At 44.2% G+C, this 4,902-nt stretch overlaps 1 pseudogene; it reads right to left on the reverse strand.

The window, feature by feature from the left end:
• Positions 1-2,236: 2,236 nt before the first annotated feature.
• On the reverse strand, positions 2,237-2,814 carry LOC101609062 (annotated as a pseudogene).
• Positions 2,815-4,902: the final 2,088 nt, after the last annotated feature.

Below are 4,902 nucleotides of genomic sequence, written 5' to 3' on the forward strand. Positions count from 1 at the left end.
ACAAGGCTGACCTGGAATTCACTCTATAGTCTCAGGCTGGCCTTGAACTCACAGCGATCCTCCTACTTTTGCCTCCTGAGTGCTGGGATTAAAGGTGTGCGCCACCATGCCCAGCTAAAAAAATATTTTTTTTTTCAGGCACTGTCTTGTGTTTATTCACATGGAGGAATAAAGAGTTGGTACAAATAACAGACATTGCTTTAAATACAAATAAATAGTTCTAGTTTCTACAGGAAACAATTTTATATAATCCCAAGCATTCTCTAATTTCCTACTAAAAATAGAAGGCTATTTCATCAAGTTCTACTCCACCATATCACTCTGAGGAATTAAAGATAAAATAGTAAATTCCACATTCCAAGTCACCAGAAAAAATGGGAGTCAGTGCCTCTACCTCCCTGAACTATCCCCAAAGTGAAAGAAGAGTTACTAGTATCATAGATACATGTAGCTAATATATTCTCAAAGCATTTGAAATCTAAAGACAGCTAAAAGCCTGACCTTGGGAAAAGGGACAAGGATTTCTCTAAGCCAGTTCTACAGACTCTAAAACCTCATTACACTGACGTTATTTGTTTGTTTGTTTTTTGAGGTAGGGTCTCACTCTAGCCCAGGCTGACCTGGAATTCACTATGGAGTCTCAGGGTGGCCTCGAACTCATGGTGATCCTCCTACCTCTGCCGCCCGAGTGCTGGGATTAAAGGCGTGCGCCACCTCGCCTGGCGCTACACTGAAGTTTTGATTCAATGTCTTAAGCTCATGTACACCGAGGAAGACTTAAATTTCTATAATGAAAGTCTCTCCCTGTGAGGACCCATGATGGTAAACAGTCTTTAATCACCGTGAATGGTGCCTACAGTAACAAACAAAGTGATCTACCGAGAAAAGAAGCAGTACTGCCTGATCAAACAGTTCGTCAAGCCTGACACCAAAATGTGCTGAGTAAATACATCCCCAAGTCTATCGGTTTACGCATGTTTCTATGCAGGATGTCCAAAGAGGCAAAAATATCTAGGGAGATGTCTGTTTTATGTTCTATGAATGAAGGAGCATTTAAGTCATACCGTCTTTCTGAAACTACACACAACACAAAGTGATTGGGATCTTGGTGCCAAAGTAGTGGCTGCTCTACTGGACTTCTTGTGTGCATTTTACTTTGCTTCTCATCCTGCACAAGATCATCAGCCGCTTCTACTTAGACCTCTACTCTGCTGTTAGAAAATAACGTTTGATAGGGACCAATATAGTATTTAGGTTTTCAAAGAAATTTAGCTTTTCTATTTAGACTGACCATAATAACACTTCTAGTTGGAGCAATCTCATGCTATGAAAACAATCTCATGCAATAAGTGCATTTTCAAAGTTCCACGTTAGTAATATCTGGTATATAGAAGGCAGAATTAGATTTAAAAAGAATGATCACTATAGAAAGAAAGCTGATTTCTAAACAGAATTTCTGTCTGTTGATGTAAACAATTTTAAAATATATACCATATATTTTCCTAATTGGGATTTTGAAACAATAAGCATAATTCTTTTACTACATTTGCTCAAAGGACCAGTTTCTTTTCACCAAAAATTTTCTTTTTTAGTCCAACTGGAAGCATTTCCATTGTAAATTCTCAAACAGAAGTTGTAATAATGGTTAAAATCGCCGGGCATGGTGATGCATGCCTTTAATCCCAGCACTCGGGAGGCAGAGGTAGGAGGATCACCATGAGTTCGGGGCCACCCTGAGACTCCATAGTGAATTCCAGGTCAACTTGGGCTACAGTGAGATCCTACCTTGAAAAACCAAAAAAAAAAAGGTTAAAATTGTCTCTCACTTCCTACCCTCTTTTATTTCTTTATGTTGAAAAGATGTATACATAGAAAAATGCTCTATTTTTAGATGGATATTAATAAATTTGTTTTCCTGATTTTAACAACATTTTGTATGTTTGCCTTTTTCTCTGGCATACCATATGATGTTCTTGGCGTTTCAAACCAAACAAACCAGCCAACTAGAGCATTTCAGTGTTCAAGTCACAATTTTGGACACAATCCTATTTACTCTGGATGATGCTCAATTCCACACATAGTTCAGGGAAGACACATCCATTAGAACATCCAAAAACGTTGTTAGCAAGCTCTCCACAAGTGATTGTGCTCTGTCGGATAATACCATTCACATCTACAAAGTGCAAAGGCCAAGGAGTTCAGGTGTGGAGACCCATACACTTTTACTGCTCCGGTAATTCACAACCATCATCTTCGAGACTTCCACGCTGTTCTAGAATAAGGAGTGGTCCTTTTTTTATCTGGTGGTTTAAAGTAGGAATAAACAGGTGCTGCTGGATATTCTGCGACAAGATTTTCTGCCGTCATTTTCGGCTTTGTTTCAATGGCTTTTATCTTTGCAGTGACGCTTAGATTAGATGAATAGGCTCAGTGCTTGAGGATGGCTCGAGATTGGAAGGATCTTATCATTCTTGTTATGATCATATCTCTTCACTTGAGCATGTGCCCATCGCACCGCCAGCTTCTTAGGCAGTGCCAGCTTGCCATTGAGACACTGGATGGCTTGCTCTGCTTCCTGCTTAGTCTCAAAGTTGACAAAACAGTACCCTCGAGGCTGGCCCTCCAAAGCACCTGACTTGTGAAAAAGGAAGTCAAATTGCTTCACCTTACCAAACTTTTGGAGGAGTTTCAGGAGGTGGTATTCTGTGATTTTGAGGTCCAGGTTGCCAATCTATAACCGGTGGCCGTCCTGTAGAGAGCCCTCTGAAAGGATAGGTGCATTTCCAGGGGAAGAGTTTTGGTTTCTGCTTCCATCAATCTATGAAATACCGCTGGCCTCGGCACTGTGCCCCCAACTCATGCCCCGAAAGCAGCCCCCGTCGCTGGGGTGTCTCGGGGACGTGGGCTGGTGTCTGACTTCAAAAATATTTTTTTTAATTTTAAAACTTTAAAAATTTTTTTTTGTTTATTTTTATTTATTTATTTGAGAGTGAAAGAGAAAGAGAATGGGCGCATCAGGGCCTCCAGCCACAGCAAACGAACTCTAGATGCATGCATTACTTTTGAATCCGGTTTATGTGGGTCCTGGGGAATCAAGCCTTGAACCGAGGTCCTTAGGCTTCACAGACAAGCGCTTAACCGCTAAGCCATCTCGCCAGTCCTAAAAAATATTTTTATTTACTTATTTGTGAGGAGAAAAAGAAGTGGGTGCATCAGGGCCTTGCCACTGCTGATGAACTCCAAAAGCACATGCCATTCTGTGCATCTGGCTCTGTGTGGATACTGAGGAATTTTTTTGTTTGTTTGTTTGTTTTGTTTGCTTGTTTTTTGTTTGTTTTTCGAGGTAGGGTCTCATTCTAGCTCAGGCTGGCCTGGAATTCACCCTGTAGTCTCAGGGTGGCCTCGAACTCTCGGCGATCCTCCTACCTCTGCCTCCCAAGTGCTGGGATTAAAGGCGTGCACCACCACGCCCGGATATTACTGAGGAATTGAACCTGGGACGGCAAGCACCTTTAATGGCTGAGCCATCTTCTGAGCCCAGAACTTCCCGAGTCTTAACGGGCCTCCCTCCACGATGGAATGATTCATTTCAGAGGAAATGACCACGCTACAGCGTCCCGCGTGCTTCACGCAGTCATGTGGCCCATACCCTGTGGTTTCTAAACCAGGCCAGCACTGAACCGGGAGGACCTGCAAGCCCGATCAATGGTGCTGGTCAAACCGTGGGGTCGCGTAAGTCGTGGCAAGCAAGCGGCAAGAGAGGGGCCTGAAGGGGATCAAGGCCCATGCCAGGAAGCGTAGTTCTCTTAAGAAACAGCCAGGGCTGGAGAGATGGCGTAGCGGTTAAGCGCTTGCCTGTGAAGCCTAAGGACCCTGGTTCGAGGCTCGGTTCCCCAGGTCCCACGTTAGCCAGATGCACAAGGGGGCGCACGCGTCTGGAGTTCGTTTGCAGAGGCTGGAGGCCCTGGCGCGCCCATTCTCTCTCTCTCCCTCTATCTGTCTTTCTCTCTGTGTCTGTCGCTCTCAAATAAATAAATAAAAAAAAAAAAAAAAAAAAAAAAAAAAAGGAAACAGCCACCCGTACCTCAGCCTCCCAAGTGCCGGGATTAAAGGTAGGTAACACCATGCCTGGCTGCTCTGTTCTGGTTTTAACACCACTATATTGCACTGACGTGGGCGGCAGGAAGAATCGTCATCCTCAAAGCACCCAAGTAGAGCAAGCCAGTTTGTTTCAGACGCAGAAGCTGAGCCACAGGGGCTGGGGAGATGGCTAAGCATACAAGGCGCTTGCCTGAGAAGCCTAAGGACTCATGTTTGACTCTCCAGGCTCCATGTAAACCAGACTCACAAAGTGATGCAAACGCAAGGTTGCACATGATCACAAGGGGGTGCAAGTGTCTCGAGTTAAATGGCAGTGGCTGGAGACCCTGGCTTCTCTCTCCCACTTTCTCTCGCACACACATTAAAAAAAAAAAGGGATCCTGCCGTGGTGGTGGCACACGCCTTTAATCCCAGCACTCAGAGGCAGAGGTAGGAGTATCACTGTGAGTTCAAGGCCAGCCTGGAACTACATAGTGAATTCCAAGTCAGCTTGAGCTAGAGCAAAACCCTACCTCGAAACCCCCCCCCCCCCGCAAAAAAAAAAAAGCAAAAACAAAAACAAAAAAATGCATAAACAGTTATGGTGGTTTGATTCAGGTGTCCCCCATAAATTTAGGTGTTCTGAATGCTAGATTCCCAGCTGATGGAGATTTGGGAATTAATGCCTCCTGGAGGGGGTGTATTGCTGGGGGCGGGCTTATAGGTGTTTTAGCCAGTTTCCCCATGCCAGTGTTTGGCACACCCTCCTGTTGTTACTCTTCACCTGATGTTGGCAAGGGGGGTGATGTCCACCCTGCTTAT

Source organism: Jaculus jaculus, chromosome 19 (assembly GCF_020740685.1).
Source record: "Jaculus jaculus isolate mJacJac1 chromosome 19, mJacJac1.mat.Y.cur, whole genome shotgun sequence".
NCBI lineage: Eukaryota > Metazoa > Chordata > Mammalia > Rodentia > Dipodidae > Jaculus > Jaculus jaculus.